Genomic DNA, 18,991 nt, shown 5'->3' with positions numbered 1-18,991 from the left:
TATGTTCCTCTAGTTCAGCCCTCTTGAGCAAGGTCTTTTTCCATCTGGTGGAATCTGCATTAGGAGGTGTCAGTCATTTCCTTTTGTACTCCTGAATCCTATTTGAAATCTTGCATTTTTTCCTGCAGTTTAACCAGTGGTGGGTTAAACTTTTCAGTTCAAGAGGCAAGCAGAGCCACTTCCCCCAGCTCCTCCTTGGACACCCAACAGTGAGAAGGGTGCTGGTCATCCCTGCCTGAGGAAGGGCTTGGAAATTCATGTTCAAAATAGGCTATCAGACAGACAGCCCAGTCTGGTATGTGAAAAAAACTCCAGGGAAAAAGCAGAAATTCATTGTTCATACTCTTTAATAATTTTTATGACCAATAGAATTTCATTGTGCAGCCCAATTAAAAACAAATTTCATTGTGCAGCCCAAAATCTTTCTGAGGCTAATTTGAGCACCATTTGGCTGGTATTTTTTAGTGACAGTTGGTCTCTAGAGCACGAGTGTTAAAGGCCTTGGCTGTACAATATATCTGTCTTAAACCACACATTTGTGCATTTGTACTGTATAAAGTATACCATGCTTAAATTGTTAAATATGACACACACATTACATTCTAGAACTGCTGTCCTTTAAGGAAAATCTTAAACATTATGAAAAAAAATAGTATTGGGAATGGTATGACAGGGTAGAGATAGATAGAGTGTGCAAATTTCCACCCCCCCAGCTCAGGCAAGAGGAGTCTGTTCCAGAATACTCCCTGGGAAAACCATGCTAATATTTGAAGCTCTGGAGTTTTATTAATGAAAAAAGGAGGTTATAATGACATTCCTTTCAAGAATAATATGCAAAGGTCTTCTAAATCAGAGAATATAGTGAAAATGTAAGCCTAATAATGAACCTTTCTTTTGTCTACCAACAACCTCTGGTCTCCAATGTAAGAGACTACAGATGTTTCTTTTTACTGAAAATTGATCTAAGACCTCTACCTTGTTAAGAATAACACTGAAAACAATGTTAAATGTTAAAAATAGCAGTTCAGTTAACACAGCACAATAGCTTTTTTGTGGTTGGGAGATGGCATGGAAAAGCCCCCAGGCACTGAGAGTGGGCATTTTAACAGCTTAGAGCAAAAAGGAAACACTAGATCATGGATTTTACCTCAATATATCAGATGGAGAGTTTTCACCCAGTAGGACATGCTCTGGGCTGAATCAGGGATGATGCTGATCTATAACTTGTTTTTTTTTTAATTGAACTTTCCTTCCAGACATATCAACAGTTATGAAACAAAGCTTTTCTCTTGATAGTTTCCTTCATTAACTTATTCCTGCCAATGTTAGAAGAGTGCTTATAATTTCTCATGTGAATTTTTCTGGTTTCAGTTTTTTGCCACTGGATTGGACATTCTTCCAAGAATTTCTCCACAGGATGGTTTTATACAATGCATTCAAATTCCCTTTCTCTCTGCATTTTTATAAAGCAAACAGAAGGAGTTGTTACAGTCTCTCACAGAAAGACATTCCCTCCACCTTTAAATATGTTTATGACTTGTTTTCTGAAAGATTGATAATGTCATTTTTAAAAATAGCTAGCTAGAGAATGCTAGCCTTAACACTGACTCTGCAGTGTTACAAGTATGCTTTTTTTTTGCCATTGCAGAAGACTGTTATGCAAACCATTGAAAATGAATGTCAAATTGCTCATCCAGCACTTCCCAGCTGAATCTCAGCCTTCTAGGATATAGTCCATCATTCTGTAAGTAGTAGCATCTTTGTAGATTTTTTGCTTTGTATTTAGTGGTGTTTAAATTAATTGTGTGAATTTACTAAGCAATACAGAAATGCTTTATGTGGTTGTCTTGGTCCACTAATTATCCATTCTTATTGAATGACTTTGCAAAATAGACTAGAATCAATACTGTGTTTAATTCTTGATCAATGACAGAGGTGCTGAATAACATAGAGCACTGATCACCATTAAACAGCATTCCCACACTGAAATATACCTATAGCCAATTCATATCTGTTCAATGTATATCTTGATTGTTTTGTACAGAGTTTTTTTTTCAAAGAAAAAGTATGTAATGCAGTACAAAGTTAAACCCCAATGCTCCTGACAGCTTATGTTATGCAATTCAGAGGCAGATGGAAATAAAAAGACTGAATGGAAAAAAACCTTTGTCAGGCACTTTGCTTCACAATGAACAGCTGAGAAATCATGCTGGTTTGACAAGACATACTTTTGAAATAAGCATTCTGACTGGCCTTAAGTAAATACTTATCTTTCCTGACGTTTTAATTGATTCCCAGGCCAGATTTTCCATTAGTCTTTTAGAATATAATAAAATACCTTAAATTAGAATTAGGTACCCTAAATTAGGATTAGATTAATGTTTACTTTCTGAAATACTTGGTACACTTTTTGATCCCCACAACTATAAAGACATAAAAAGACTTTATATGTATGTCAAGTACATATATATGTACTTGACATACATATGTGTGTCAAAGATAATTGACATATTTCAATTTTCAGTCATATGCCAATGATTTGAAGTAGAATTTTTTAAAAGAAACCCTAGAAAAATATTTATTAATTTAAAATTTGTATTAAACATTTTATTTTCCTTGTAAGAAAGGATCGTCAATGTATGTCACAACTTCTTTAATGAGGGGTTTTTGTTGTTTTGCAGATTATTACCATTAGCAAATGTTTGCTATGGGCAGTGAAAATCTGGTTCCCATTGGTTACAGTGGTCAAAAATGTAGTTTTGTTAGAGATACAGAATATTTAATGTGGTATGATATCAGTTTCATATGGGAAAACACCATATGCTGCTAACCTCAAATTGTAGTCTCATAGTACATCAGCTTCCATGATGACAGCAGTTTAAAGAATTTCCAACCTCTTGATCTCCTCTGCTGGGCTAACATAAGCTTTCATGAGGTTGGACTCTTGGCTGACACAGTGAACAAATGCAGGCCAAAAACACCCCAAGGGAAAACCCTTTCACTTTCAGGCCAGGTGAGTTCAGTGGTCTTGGTGGCAGTGCAGCCCCACCAAGAATTGCGCCAGGAGGTGGGGTGGGGACACACACATAAACAGCTGGGACAGAGATACACATGGGCAACTTCTTGCTCTTCCAATCTGGTTACACAAAATTGGCAATGGTAAAGCAGTGTGAGTTTTAGTTAAAGTTAGGTATCAGCCAGCAGCATGCCAAATACGAACATTTCAGATCAAGATTTGCCTCAGTTTCTGGGAGGGGAATTTGTCTTTAAATTACTGTCTTAGATGAGCTGGCATGCCTGAATGCAAAACAGAGAGATTTGTGTTCTGTTGTGACAAAGAAAAGTAGCAGCAACAAGTCTTCCATTCATATGTTTTTAAAATAATTCGGGTTATATAAAGGATCCTGAGATTTGTTCCGCTAATGTAAAGAAAACTTCGCTGCCCAATCATCTACTCTGATAGTTACTCTTGTACTGCCTCCAGGCAGTGATATGGGATCAAACCCCTTTCACACTGACACACCCCACACTCATGCAGACCAGGTCTCCTTACTGGCTCCATCCCAGGTTTCCCACAGCACCATCTCAGATGTTCAGATACTTACAACAATTTAGTCATGGTGCAATAACTAAATAACAAAATAACAGCTTGAGTTGGGTGACTTTGACAAGGGGCCCTGAACAAAGGAACCCCCATAGGCTTTTATACCCTTACATGGCAAGGGTGACAAAGTCAGGGTTCAGGCTTAGGCTCCTGCCCCCAAAGCTCAGCCTGCAGCTCTCTCTGCACACAGAGAGCTGCACACAGAAGTTCCTGCATCGAGTGTATTCCTCCACACTAAACAGCATCATGCAGTGCTAATTCTAAGTGAAGTGAATGTGGCAGCATTGAGTAAATGTGGCTTAAAATGTTTGCATAAACAACTCAATATCTGATATAATTTTTCTGAATTTCTCTATAGCTGTAAAAAGAAAAATTTTTTAAGTTTAACTAAGGTTATTAGTGTTTGTCTAAAAACTACCCCAAGATATATAACTTGTATGGCCAGTGGACATATACTCGTATCATTTCTGCTGTTTTCTGTCTAGTATTGACAGCTCAAAATATAAAACCCCAGGACCAGATTTTTTTTACCATATCCAAATTATCCATCCTGATTTCAAAGTGTCCAAATTTTATATAACACATTGTCCAATTAGACAGCTGTTTTATTGTGCTTTTTGTTTTATTAGTAGGTTTATGGTTTGATTTGTGATTTGGTGGTTTTCCTTGGTGCCGTTTTCCTTTTGTCTCCACCTTTTCCCAGTTATTTCGTCAGCTGGTTTCTAGTTTCTATTTCTCCAAACTTTAGCCGTTTATTGAAACCGCTTTTTCTCCCTTGGAAGTTTATTGGTTCACTGCTGCTATCTCCGCCTAGGATTTTTACTCCCAACTCTCCTGATTTGTTGAAAGTTGTGCCTACCCCTGACCTCCCGCTGCATATAAGTCTTTGTTTGCCCCTTGATCGGGGTCCCAGGAGAGGAAAAGGGGAAGTTTATCATCAAATAAAGTTTCCCTGGGACCCGTGTGCTCTGCCTGTGTTTTATATTGCGCCGAAACAATTGACAACTGGGATTCAACGGAGCTCCAGGGGGAACCTGCTGCCCCGCCCCCTCCCTCTTGTCATCAGCTAGCTGGGGAAATAAAAGCAGCAGACAGCTTTTTGAATTTTTTTCAGATTTCAATAATGTAAACTTGTCCAGAGGATGCCATCCTAATTACATGTAACCAGATTACACACGTGTGGCAAAATAGGTTCCTATTACCTTCTGTTACATAACCAAAGAGATAAGGAATTCATCTAGTATGTGGTTGAACCTAAAACCCCACTTTCTTGCCACCAGTTTATAATACTCTAATTACCCTGTTAATTGCTGGGATTTTTTTACTTTTCATTTGCTCAAAATACTTTTGTGTGAATGAATATAAATATTTTCCTTTATTTTTCCAAGTTTAATCACATAATTTTTCAGAGTGATGTTAACTAATGTCAGAATGATTTATTATAACTGTTTTCCCACCTCTCTGGCTTGATTTTTATGTATTACTATTATGATACCTTACCATAATGAAATATCTTTGTCTCACATTATATGAATTTAGCCACCCATCCTTCTCTCAGACTCTCTGTAAATATTAAAATAAAACTGGATGTTTGAAGCTATTTTTAAAGTATGCATATTGCATATATTTATGCAGAAAATAGAGTGACTTCAGTAATAACTCCCAGAGACTCCTGTATCATAAGCAAATTTTAGTGGCATAATTTTCCACTTCATTATATGTTTGTTTTTTCTCTTCAGTTGAAGTAATTTAATGTCCGTTTTCTTCCTGTTGTTTGTCAACCTGTTTGTTTATGTGAAGCACTATAAATACTGTCTCAGCATGTTGCCATAACAATTGTTTTATTTTTATGCATGTAGTAGAAGCCTGATGAGATTGTAAAACTACCGTATAAACAGTTTGAAGGACAAGTGTCTGAGATGTGTGATCACAAATAAGTAAGAGTCCATGTTTTCTATATTTTCTATACTGTTTTATTACAAGACTGAGCCTAATTTGAACCATCTTTAAGCTTACTAATGACTTCACTATAATACTGTTCATTTGAAGAAACAGAAAGCAGACTGAATTTCATAGTGGGCCCTATGGAGACACAGGATGGTTTAATTTCTCTCTCCACCCCTCTTCAAACCTCTGATGAGAGTGTGGCATCTGTGGGTTCAAAAGTGCCATATGTAAATGACCAAATTTTTCTGCAGAAGTAGCTAGATGTGGTGGTTGCTGTTTAAAGGTCTGGCTGACACTGTGATGACTTATGTATGTGACAGCTCCGTTGATTTCAAGGCCATTTGAAGTCAATGGGAATACTCACAATGTGTACAGACAAAATGCAAATTCTTCCTCCATCACAAAGTAGTTTCACATGAAGAAAGAGCTGCACTGTCAAATGGCAAACACAACCTCTAAAATGGTAGTGCCCTAGAAAGAGAGTATCTGAAACCAGAAATTATTCATTCAGTGCAGCTGATCATTATTTGAATAATTTTTCTAAGTGAAAAGAATTTCTGCCAATGGTCGGTATGGAAATCTCAAGCAGAAATGTTAAAGAGTATGCATATTTATCATGTGAATTATGTGAATGAATTTATTTTTCTGCTTTTGTGCATTTTCTACTTAAATATTTGTAGGGCAATATGATACTCTTCCTAGACAAAGTGAGACATTGGGTCAGTTTTGGCTACTGACCTAGGAAAGGTCTACATCTATCTAAAGAAACAGTGCTGCAGAGTGTCCCTGTGCCTGAACTGAAATCAATTAGTCATTAATATGTTTTGAGACAATACTAAAGACAAAAGCACCTGCTGGAAAATCACACTTGCTTAAAGAGAATGGTAACAGTGAACATTAATCCAGCAGTTTGCCACTCACTTGAGCATGAACTTTTTCTTTGTGCTGGTGCTATGGATTGGAGAAGGGATTTGCAGATTTTGCCATTCACACAGTGATAATCACTTTCTTGGACTTTAACATCAGAAGAGACCAATTCATGTAGTCAGTGCTGCCCACACAAACCAATAGAATTTCCTCTGAATCTGCCTTCAAGAGTAACAGTGATGCATCATCTAGCAAACATCTTTTGGAATCACAGGCAATCTAGATACTTAAAATTCTGGTAGAAAAAATACACACATCTACTGGTGAATTCTTCATTTCACATGCTTTTATCTTCTTTCTTATATCTTACCTAAGTTTCCCTTCACCAAGATCTTGTTCTACAGTAGACTCAGACTACAAGCTTCTGCTGCACTTCCATACCAGGTTTCTGTATCTGATAGTTTTGTATCACTATATTTCTTCCTCATGATCAGCAGTGCTTCAGGCAGCAAATCTGCTGTATCTGTCTAACAATGAAATTCCTTAAAATAATGTGTATATATTTATATATATTTTTTAATTTTACATGCACTTCATATAAGCATCTACAGATGTAATCATCCTGATTTCTTGTGTAGATGAACAGACAAAGTCAGCACTGAATCTGAGCCCATTTAATGTTGTACCTATTTGAACATGACCTGTAAGCACTGCTTATGTGTTTTTGGTGACAACTAATACCTCTTCATTTTCCTTCCTTCTTTAGTTATCTGAGCACTTCTAAATGGTTGAAGCCATGGTTTCTAAATATTTAATCACACAAAACTTCCCAGAAGGATTAAGTAGAATTTACAGCAATGAGTGAGCAATTCTGCTTTCTGTCCTGTTTATTGTATTGGTAGATAGGAGCTAAAACTGCTGGGGGATTTTGTTTGCTTGCTTTCATATTTTTGGGATTCTTCTAAATGAAATCAACGTTTGGGTAAAATGATTAATGATTTATTAATCTAAGAAACTGACTGTGCAGTCAAGTGGAGACCTGACAGATAACAGTAAGGGCACAGCAGCTAACATGCTGTGTTTTGGTGTCACTAATCTTCTAGGGAGGCTGGGCATAGGCCAGGAATGCTCCTGAAGTTGTTACTGAAACTCAATAATGCAAGCCAATAAATACCCAGTATCACCTGATTCAGTTCTTTGTCTTGCAGACAATCTAAAGTCAGCCATGGGAGGGAAAAGTTAGCTCAATATACAGTATTTGGGTCAATTCCTTGAAATGTAATAGCTGTGAAATTGGGAAATAGGAAAACCAAGAGCAAATGGATGAACAGCAGCATAGGACCATAAATGCTTAATTAACTGCAGGCATTTTGGTGGTCATGTTCAGGACAAATTTCAGGAATCGTCCCTCAGCAGCAAAAAAAGTCTTGAAGAAATAGTTCTCAAATGGTAGTTTCATAATGGTAAGGTATTTTACAGCAGGAGAACTTTCTGAATGCAGGAATCCTGATGAAAAATACATCATTGTGAATTGGAAAAGTATGCTGACGACTTTTTATGGTCTTTCACTCATATGACATAACTGTGTAAGACATTTACAAAATAAAAGATATTAAAAATCAGAAAATAGGAAATTATCCTTATTCTGCCATTACTTTAAATTGTTCTAAATCAGGAAATAAAGCTGGAAAGAAAAAAAGTATTCTGCTTAAAACTGTTGGGGTTTTATCCTTTTACCATTTTAATCTCCAACCTTACTTAGAGATCAGCATTTATAAATGTTTCAGAAGTCAGGTTTAATGCCTGTTTAATGAAAAATAAAATTTATTTCAACATCATGCAACAAGAGAGGGTTTCAACTGTTATTTATCTCAGCTGTTTACGAAGTTACTGAAAGGGTTAAGTAGCATGCTGTCAGTCATGCATAAGAAATTCGGAGTGAGAGGAGGCAAGTGGATTTGAGGTTGTTCTCCTTCAGTTCATTCAAGGTTCACTGAACAGGAAAGTGAATTTTTATTATCACTTCCTGTGAATGAGCAGTTGACAGGACCCATCATGGAACTGCCAGAAACCTCATGAGTTTTGAGTATGAAGCCCAGAGTCCACTGCAAAGTTTCCATGACAACACACTCATTAAAATAAAAGGAAATTGTGCCTGATATTTACAGCTTTCAGCATACAGTTGAAAGCCTTGTATCTCAGATTTCCAAAGTATTTACACCTGGGACCCAAGAATGCAGGCTGTCAAGAAATAAAGGGTAGTTGTAACACTTAGCTGTGAAAGTGGAAAGGTTGTTTGCAGGTTAGGTTTCAGCATTCTTCAATTTCTTGAATTGGAGTAAACATCTCTTCTGTCTCTTTCTGTGGTGTGTTAAAGGGTGAAATGGACTTAATATTGGCTTGAAAACAGACTTGAGGGAAGGTTTTAGTGAGAGCAGTTTTACTGAAGATAGGGATATTCTTCCAAGACAAGTGACTTCAAAAATAATAAAATTAAATTTATTTAGATACAAATATCTAAATTTCAAAAGATAAATCATCCCTGATACTTTCTCAGGCTTGTTAGCAATCACCTACATTGTAGTAAAGAACCACAGGGATGAAGGGTGACAATAATAACATAGGTTGTTTATTTGAGGTACTAAAGTACTACTGAGTTCTTTTCTTTAGTATTCCCACTCCTTACACTGCCTTTTTCCACTCTCTCCTTTAACAATAATTTTGTCTCTCTTTCTGTGGCTTTATGCCAAGTTATTTTTGCACAGTTGAGAAAGCCCACAATGGGGATAAAATAATTAATGGAAAAGAACAGGGATGCCAAGACAGTAGCAGAACTAGAAAGTATTGTCTGACCTGGGCCAAGCACAGGTCTTGCTGTCCCTGATTCTTCAATTTCTGCAATCATACAAGAGGTCAGGCTATAAATTATTGTTGCTTATTTTGACCTTTGAATGGATGAATCTCACACTTAACAGTAATCCAGTACATTACTCTTAATAGATATCATAAAAGACTTAAAGAAAAGCAAAACACCTTACAAATAGACACAGGCACATGTAAATATACCTCAAATTACATAATTGCCCAGCATACACCTTGAACATATATTATCCTGAATTTTCTTCTTCCCTGACTGTACAAGTATCTTTATGCCGGCTGCTTGCCCAAGCAGGTATCAAACTGTAGTGTGTGAATGATGTTTTAGTGAACAAAAACATCACTGAGGATTGTGTGTCAGCTGCTTGGCAGGATATGTTTACACATGTGATTATATCAGAGTTAGCCTGTTTATAGCTTCTGATTTGGTAAATGGCCTGCAAGGTCGGAGTTGGACTCCTCTCTATCCCTTGGTCCCAGTGTTTGGGCTTTGATGTCCTTTGGGATTTATTCAATGCAGCATCATTTGTTGCTTTCTGTTTTGCATCTAGTCAGGTGGAGACAGACCTCACCAAGAACTTGCTGACACTGACAGTGAAGTGTCAACGATTCTGTGCCTTCAAAGGAAAGGAACACATTTTTCTGCCTCCCCAGTTCATCAAATTTAGCCATTTTCCCAAGCAATTCTTGAAGGAATCTTGCAGTTTCTCTGTTTTCTATCCTAAGTTTGTAGTCTTCTCTTGTTACTTGTTCTCTTGATAGCTGGTTTTGTTCATTTGTAGATGGATGCTTTAGTTTCTATGGTTTTCATATTTAGTTGTCTTTCCCTTGCACACTAAGACAACACTCTCTCCCCTTTGCCTTCCTAGAAATCCTTGCTCCGCTACTCTGGTACTTGGTTGCAGATAGAATAGGAACACTGTTCTGCTTACTGGGGGAAGGTAAAAGTTCTTCTAGTCTCAGGACAGTATTTTTCTCACCTGAAAACTCTCTCTGGATGAGATCCCCCTGCCAGGACCTCCTTAGAGGTACAGAGCCCACTAATAAGCCCCTGAACTCTTCAGCTCTCTTTGTCAAAGTGCACTCCAGCACCATCTACTAATTTCCTTAATTTTACCACCTTTATACTCTTAGACCACAAACCACAGCCACTGCTTCAACCAGACATCTAGCATGTATGTGTAACTGTTTCTTCCAGACATATAACTGCGACCCTCTGATTCCTCAGGCAGGAAATATGAGACCAGAATACACGAAACTAGTAGGCTGGGTGTTAAAAAAAGAGTCAGCCAGTTCATAAAACCGAAGTGTAATCTCAAAGTGATCACAAATCAAATCTCAAAAATAAGCTAATAACTTTTTCTCAGAGCAGAGATTCTTGGCAATATCCTTCCATTTCTAGGCTCTACACAGAATAGATTGTATCACAAGACTTTCTGCTTCATTTCAAGGCTTGTCTGATCTCTGACGGAGCTTCTGACAATAAATCTTACAGGAGCTTAATGACCTGTAGCCCTTTTCATAGTGCTGACTTTTTTCCCCCCGTACATGAAAAGTAGCATCAATCTTTCCATCCTTCAGTCATATGAAATATATCCTTGAGGTATTCTAGAAAAGAACAGGAACTGAGATTGGAAACACAGAAAATATGATGAAAGTTATTGTGGGAAATGAGCTGGGAGGGTCATCTGGAGAGCAAGGGGATCTCGATAATAAATATCCTTTTTATGATTCTGATTTTTTTAGGACTCAGAAGGACACTTAGAATAAATTAGCTGAAATATTTGGTAGGTTGTTTCAAGTATTATAATGGCTTTGAAAATACCAGAAATGCTGACAGTATTTCTTTAAATGTTCTTTACATGCTTTTCAACACAGAAGCCACTGACTGTGTGGAGGTAAGTATAAAACATACAAGAGGAATCTTAGTGAGATTGGTACATGAGGTCTTTTAATACAGTTCAGGATTTTTAAAAATTTCTGTTGTCAGATGAAACCATTAGAAAATATTTTTACAAGCAACCATCCAGCAGAGCTGGTACTAAAAAAACAGTACTCTGTTTTCACAGTGATTTCATTGTCTTGGTGGTGTAAATCAGTGCAGATTGAGTTTCTGTTTTCCGAAGATCATACATCAGTTTTGTGGAAACACTTGACAGACTGGAAAAAAAAATTTAGAAAACTTTAAAATACGACACCACAGTGAAGGGATTGAGTAACAGTTCCACTGTATTACTGATGTCAATAGCTCCTTGAGCTCTTGTGTCATGCTGACTGCTTGCTGTGTACTGTGGACTAGCATCACCCACTCCATGGCGCTAGGGAGAATTTCAGGGATGTACACAGAGTGGCTCAATAAGTTTTCTTATGGACTTGAAAGGTTAAGAGATTGTAAAGATCATGGATAAATTCTGTTCCAAGGACTCTCATGGTACTGGGGAAGTTCAATACATGTTGTAAATATAGGCAAATTTGTGGTGATGGACTTGCTATTCTTGTTGCAAGCAGACTTACAGGGTGAATGTAGTAGATGTCTCAAGGTGAGGTGACCCTTAGCCAGCATCTTTGGAAAATTCCCCATTTTCTGAACTAAGAGTCATCTCACTTCTCTGGCATTGGAGCTTTCTTTTCATCACAAACATCATCTGACAACACTGGGTCAGTCAGCAGCTTGTAATTAGCTTCTTCCCATACTGAAGGCACCCAAATCTCAGAGAGCAACCACAGGCCTCACAGATACTGTTTTTCTGTCTGTGTATAGCATCTGAAATGATGCTATATACAGACAGAAAATGTGTCTGTGTATAGCATCATTTGATGAAATGATCTGCTCATGAAATGAAAAACATCTGCTCTTATTCCTTTTCCCCTTCTCTATCACAAAGCTGTCCACAGAAGTCTGTGAAGTGATTTGGGTTTGGGATCTGAAATTTTTGGACCACAGACAGAATAAAAGCATATGACTGATGAGCAGCAGAGGGCCCTCACCATGACTGAAGAGACACACTTCATGCCCAGAAATCCATGCATGCTGTCTTCAGTACTCTTCTAGAATGTGCTGAATAGGCACCAGCATATTTTGCTAGAATTTGTTTTATGGAGTAGTCATTGGGCTGATGGACCAATTTGCCCATTTTAAGCTGTAAATAGGTTGGAAATGCCATTTTGATGTACTTTGGATAATGCATGGTTATACGACATAAAATCCTGATGTCACAGGGATATTAGTAAGGGAGGTTTCTGCTAGAATTCCTAGAGACTCAGCTCCTCCCCAGAGCTGTGCATATAAGGAGTAGGAGGCTGTGAACTTAGGAAGTTGTGTTAAGTTCTAGGAAGACCAGAAAAGCTTATCTTTGATGTTCTGTATCTGCTCTCTGCTCCAGAAATCTTCACACTGTCCCAGCTACAGAACAGTAGATTCAGTTGATCAACTGATCATTTGATTCAGTTTAGTGGCTGAGTGTGACCCATCTCCTCCTTGCTAGATATGAAATGGAAAATGATGGTTGCAGGAAGGAGTGTGCCAAGGGCTAAAGGGCTTTTTCATCACCCTAGAAAACAAATTTTTGGGGTAATATATTATGTTTAACTCTCTAATGTGAACTTTAAAAACTCTTTTTTTTTGTATGATCTTATTTTCAAGGATGTATTGTTCTGGATGTGTTTTCAAAAAACATTTTTGAAAGATTTGATGAAAAATAACTGTGTAAAAGAACTTTACAGCATCAGCCTTCCAGTTCTGGCTCACACTAACCATATGTCAGTACAGCTTGGGAAGAGTACTGTTCAGAGGAATCAAAGAGATTGGGAAGTGGATTTTAAATTCCAATACATTAATAGAAAACTCTGTCATTAATATTTAGTTGAAAAATCCTAAAACTATCAGTACTGCCTCCTGCTTTTGAATAAACCCACAGAGACCTGAGTTTTGTTTACTATGATTTTTTTCTTTCACGATTTAATTTTTTTTTGCTCTTTGTTCATGGACTTAACATCTAACTAAACATTTATTCACAGATGGGGACTTGTGTATGTCACTTTCAACACATACCATTGTGCAGGTGTTGTAAAGAAAAGTAGTCCCTCTCCTTACATTATTTATAGCTTTTTCATGCAGAGAGGTGAGACACATTAAATGGTTCAATAACTGTCTTCTATTTAATTGTGTCAGCGAGTAGAGTCTATTCTTTCCTGTACTTTCTATTCCCCAGTTCTCTGATTTTTTTTTTCTGGCTGTCTTTGATCTGTAAAGACACAGTCCTGTCTTCCTGAAATTGTATCTTCAACAGGGATAGTAGGTGAATTGGATCAGATAAAATAAAACCTGATCTGAACACAACCCTAAAACTCAAGCTGAATCAGGATAACTCCAACTGGCACCAGTGGCTCTTTGACCTTCAAAATCAATGCAGCAAAGAAGTTACTACATTTCTAAATTGCATGGATGTCATTGTTAGATAGGCACATTTCAAAATATAAACATACACAAAGCACTTTATTAAATTTCCTGCAGACCTGGAAGCTCAGAGTGAAACCAGCCACGAAAATATACCAAAGATGTATCAGAATTCTCATGGTTTGGGGGAAGATGAACATACACAGAAAAAGCATTAAAAATCTTCTGTGGTGTTTTGCTACTAGGGCCACAGTCCTTAAAATGCACACACAAAATAAATTTTTCTTTAGTTTCTTACAAATGAAAGAATCTGTTTCCTGGTCAGTGTCATGCTACAGTAAGTAAACTACTCTTAACCCTTACTCTCACCTTTAAGGATAGTACTGTAATCACTAATTAGTATCTTTCCTTTGGGATAAAATTGTACTTTCCAAAGTCCAGTGCCCTATCAGATGAGAAAACCAGCAGTGAAAAGTGTGTAACTGCACCCATTCTTCCCTTCATTGTGAGAAAGCCCCTGGATGTGGGTCTGACAGGTGGTGTGACCCTAGCAATGGGATTTCTTCAGCATCATAGATGTCCTCATAACTCATCAGCATGCAGGGTTCTTTTACATGGTTTTGTTTTTTTTTTTTAATGAAAGAAACTGAAGAGCGTAGAACTAATATAACATAAGAATAGTTTGAATAGACGAAAGTGTGATTTTGTATTGCCTCATTGGAAAAAAAAATTAAATTGTGTTTATGGAACCTGTTAACCAATTTGATGCTCACAACAATAATTGTAGGAGTGATAATAACTGTAATCATTGTACTATGAAATGAGCATTGGGGAAAAAGGCTGTGCTAACAATAATCACTGGAATAGACAACCACTGGAGCACGTAATCTTACAAATCACTGAAGAAATCACCGTAACGTTTCTTGGATCAATAATACAAATGGTTTGGTACTTACATGAGTGAAAAGAATGAGAACAATTAATTCCATTGTTGCAAATCATTGATCAGCTGCCTTAAAAAAAGTGTGACTTTTAAAGCCTGAAATATTCCTTTGTGTCATGAGTCCTTGCAATGAGCCATTGAAATTTGAAGCATATCTTCAGGTGGTGCAAAAATATATAACTTAATTGAAGTCAATGGTATCAAGGCATTTTAGATCAAGGACTAAATACCTTCAGTTTTGGTAGGGAAGCCTAGAAGAACACCACTAAGTGAGCACTTCACTTGATCTTTGATGGCAGTGGCTGTCTAGATATTAGGTAACTGGATGAGTTGGAAGATTCAGAAAGGCCCCGGAAATAAGGGAAATAAAATTGACAAATGGCTGCAACACAGGGGAAAAAAGTAGAAAATAATTATATAATAAGTGAGAGAATAAGAGGGAGAGGAGAGGGAGAGAGAGTGAACTCAGAGGACAGAACTTTCAAAGGCACCTTGGTATATTTGCTTACCATAAAGAGCATTGTGATTTTCAAAAATTTACATATTTTGGGGTAGTCACATTAACAAGAACACCTCACTGTCTAAACTCCTTGCTTGGGCATGACATAACAGAGGTCAAAGCTGTCTGGACTCTTGTCAGGTCACTTCCAGTCCAGTGGCAGCTCAGTGTGGAAAGATGCTAGTTCTCTTTTCTCACTTTTTTGTGTGGACAGGAAAAAGTTTGGTAGAAATTGAGCTATGTCTGGGCCCAGGCAGAATGGGAATGAGACAGCACCCGGCATTTAAACAGCTGTGAAAATTAAATGCCTTCCAAGTTTAACAGCACCTGACCAGTGATCTGTGGATTTAAAATCTGGGGTTATGCTCTATGTCCTAGCAGGGTGCACAATGCTCCTTTGTGGATCTTATCTCAAAGTCTTTGAAAATCCCACAAAGTGTCTACCTCATGTCAGCAACATTTTACTGAAGTTTAGTTTGGATCTTTGAAACCCACATAATAAAACAAGCAAACAAACAAAAAACCAAAAACCTTAGTTGAAGATTATTTACTAACCAGTTCAATATGCTTATCTACATTCTTTGTGCAACAGTGATATTAATCCAAAATTATGAACTAGTTTGTTTTAAAGAAACATTTGTGTATAAATGTCTTAGCTTTGATATTTTTAGCTACTGAGCATAATTATACCTTTAATAAAATTGTTGATTGGGTCAAATCGGTAAAAAAGTTACAATTAAATGGCAAGGGATTCAAGACCAGTGATTAGGACAACTGAGTTTTAATGAATTTTTACAAGTAATTGTTTTGAAATTCAACCCAAAATATAATTAATAACTAACTAGTATTTGTTATATCAGCTGCAAATCCAAACTTACATGTTTCAATAGTCTGTATGATTTTTAGAGTTACTTAGATATAAGTCTAATAATGGATATTCAGTCTTGGATGGCTTTATCAAGAAGAGCAAGTTTCCCCTGCTATTAAAAAAAATATCGAATGAAAGGGTCTTTCATGTATATAAAAAGACACCAAACTTTGTCACTGTCTTTCTGTAATATGAAGGATTGTAGAGGTAGAAGTCAATGGTAATTTTGCATCAGAAGGGGTTTACCTGTATACAAGTTGCCAAGGCAGCAAAATAGAGCTGTAGGAGATTCTTTACAGTAATTGCATTAGTTGTGTAATAATAGCAACAAAAATACCATAAACAACATTATAACAGGAGCAAAAGCCTTATTCTTTCAGTTATATTGGATCCAAATGTTTAGTGGAACATTTCTGTTTTTAGCAGCTTTCATAAGGAAATAAGATTGATGAGGACTAGAGTGGGAAACAAAGGTAAAACAAGTTGTTCATGATTGCAAAACAAATCAGTGTCACAAGCCAGGGATAAGATAGCCAGTCTTCTTTCTTGAAGACTTCTTTTCATATTATCCATCATAAATAGCATAAAATGATTAAAATAAACCAGTAGAATGAAAATTAAATTAACATCTGTAGATTTACCATTAGCAAATCGTGCATGAATGTTTGCTACTTATTCTAAATGTAAAAAAGAACTACTTATCTGCTAAATGTTCAAACCTTGATTCTGTATTATTTGAAACACTGAAATAAAAATAAAAAAATAGAACTATTCTAAAGGCAGTTTTCAGCTGGCTAGATCAAAGACTGCATTTGTAGAGGTTTTAGGCATTTATTAGGTAGCTTTCTGGACTCTGATGTCCACCTCTCGCTGCTTTGTTAGTGGAATGCATTGGAAATGAAAGAGAAAAGAAGCAGAAGCAACACAAAATTGTCTTGCTGATTTAGGGAAAAACACATTTTTGTGTTAGAAGTCAACCTAAAGAACTGTGATTTCCTATTGATCTGTATGCTTTAAGTTACTGTACTGGTACTAAACTACTCAAAATCCTATTATGTTCCTATATTATCCTCTCTTAGAACCTCTTCTGTCCAGGCTCATCTAAGCTGTGCACTAGCTGATTAAACAGTTTGTTGCTGGCAAACAAAATGTGTGATAAGCAAGCTTATTTTACCTTTCTTCACTGAGGGCTTAAATTGGCCTTTATTTCTCATACTTAGTTAATTTCCACAAAATTTGAAGTGTGATTTTGTTACCTTTATCCTACTGTCAGACAGGACTAAAATTGTCCAGTGGGTTCAAAAGTCACTGTACACAATTGGACAGATATCTACAAAAAGAACACAAATCACATAAAGATTGTTCCTTTAGGAAAAAAGTAGCAGGAAATAGATGTAGCAGATCTTGCTTTATTTGTTCATTCTCACAATTTACTTTTTAGTTTCATTTTGCAAATATGAATCATAAACGGGTGGTGATTCTCGTTCTCATGGAAAACTTTAATTTCATCTTATTCATGCACTGGGAGATCAATGGGGCTTTGGTTTTTCAAACAAATATCTAGGGTAATTCAAATATAACTCCTAGCTCCTAGCTCCTGAACTCTAATTAATTTCACAATCATTGAAAAAAAAGAGAACTAAATAATATTATTTTTTAGAGCCAATGTCTTAACTGCCTCATGAACATTAAGTAACCAAGACCTATCATCTCAGTTTTCTGATTATTAATTTAAAAATAAATGTGAATTTTTTCCAAAATATGGATAAATTTATTTTTTTTTCTTGAATGTCTGGAATTTATCTCAGGACCAAATATGTTGAAATAATGAGGGATGATATTTGACATAATGAGGGGATGGTATTCAAACCTGAACCTTTACAAGAACATTGCATGACAGTTCCAGCCCAAACTTATGAAACTGACAAGTATTTGTCTCAAGTTCTAAAAAACAGGCAAAGTGCTGGTGGTTTGCTGAGGAGGAAAGAATATTTAACGAAGGTGGCATTGAGAAATATAAATGCTTTCGAAAAAAAATGGGATTCCACAGAACACAAGGAAATGTGGAGTGAGTAAGTGTTGCATTTACTAACAATAGTCCTTTTTGGTAATGAAATATTCTGTCCAGAAGAGTGGCAAAATTAGACTGGATGGAACACTGAGGAAAATACCAAAGGAAACAATAATTTGTTAGCAAAAAGGACAATATGCTCTACCCAGTGGACACTTGTAATTGTTGCAATTCAAATCAGAATCTGCTGTAACTGAGAATGTCTGGAGTCATTGTGTTCCTTTAAAAGAGGCAGAGATGCTGCCAATTATGAAAATTGTCGTGAAGTACCACATTCACTGAAAATCTTGGACTTCTTTGATCTTTTTGGAGGGTAATGCAGGTGTTTCTCTATTCAAGGCTTCGTTTTCTTGCAAAAGGAAGGAAAAAAGATTGGAAGAGAGACATTTCTGTTCATGTGCACTATATCCTTCAAAGGTGGAGACAGGGCAGGAAGATTAAAAATAATAAATTTAGGAATAAGTAGTGGAATCTGACATGTATAATCAGCAGCTCATCCTGAACCTGAGATGGAGAGTTTCATTATTGACAAATTTGTCTTTATAATCTAAGTGTTTTCACCATTGAAACACTGAACTGCCCAGGCTCTCCAATGGGAAGTGTTTAATAGTGCTGTAAGTGTTCTGTGCCATCTAAAACCATGTTCAGTTGTTTGTTTATTCTCTGTAATGCAACAAACCTGCTAGAATGCTCCTGCCCCCACCTCCCTAAGGCTCCTGACCTTATGTCCTCACCTGCAGAACAGGTCCTGGCAGGGACTGCAAAGCTTGCACAAGTGATGGGTTCACAAAAGCTGCTTTTATGCACAACAGGAAATTAACCCCAGTATCTTTGCTCTGTAACAACTGTGCACATCCAGGATCTTGTGATACCTGTATCCCAACTTTCTCTGTCCTTATATTAGACAACTAAAGTGAAT

General features: G+C 36.8%; 1 long non-coding RNA gene across 1 annotated transcript in view; it reads left to right on the top strand.

The window, feature by feature from the left end:
* Positions 1–1,441: 1,441 nt before the first annotated feature.
* Positions 1,442–18,991, top strand: part of LOC135301764 (uncharacterized) — a 52,562-nt gene continuing 35,012 nt past the window's right edge. Inside the window, exon 1 of the long non-coding RNA XR_010363505.1 lies at positions 1,442–1,744. This is a non-coding gene — a long non-coding RNA (uncharacterized LOC135301764). The remainder of the gene's footprint in view (positions 1,745–18,991) is intronic.

The sequence above is a fragment of the Passer domesticus genome, chromosome 5, assembly GCF_036417665.1.
Source record: "Passer domesticus isolate bPasDom1 chromosome 5, bPasDom1.hap1, whole genome shotgun sequence".
Lineage (NCBI taxonomy): Eukaryota > Metazoa > Chordata > Aves > Passeriformes > Passeridae > Passer > Passer domesticus.
This window is presented reverse-complemented; position numbering and strand designations above follow the sequence as displayed.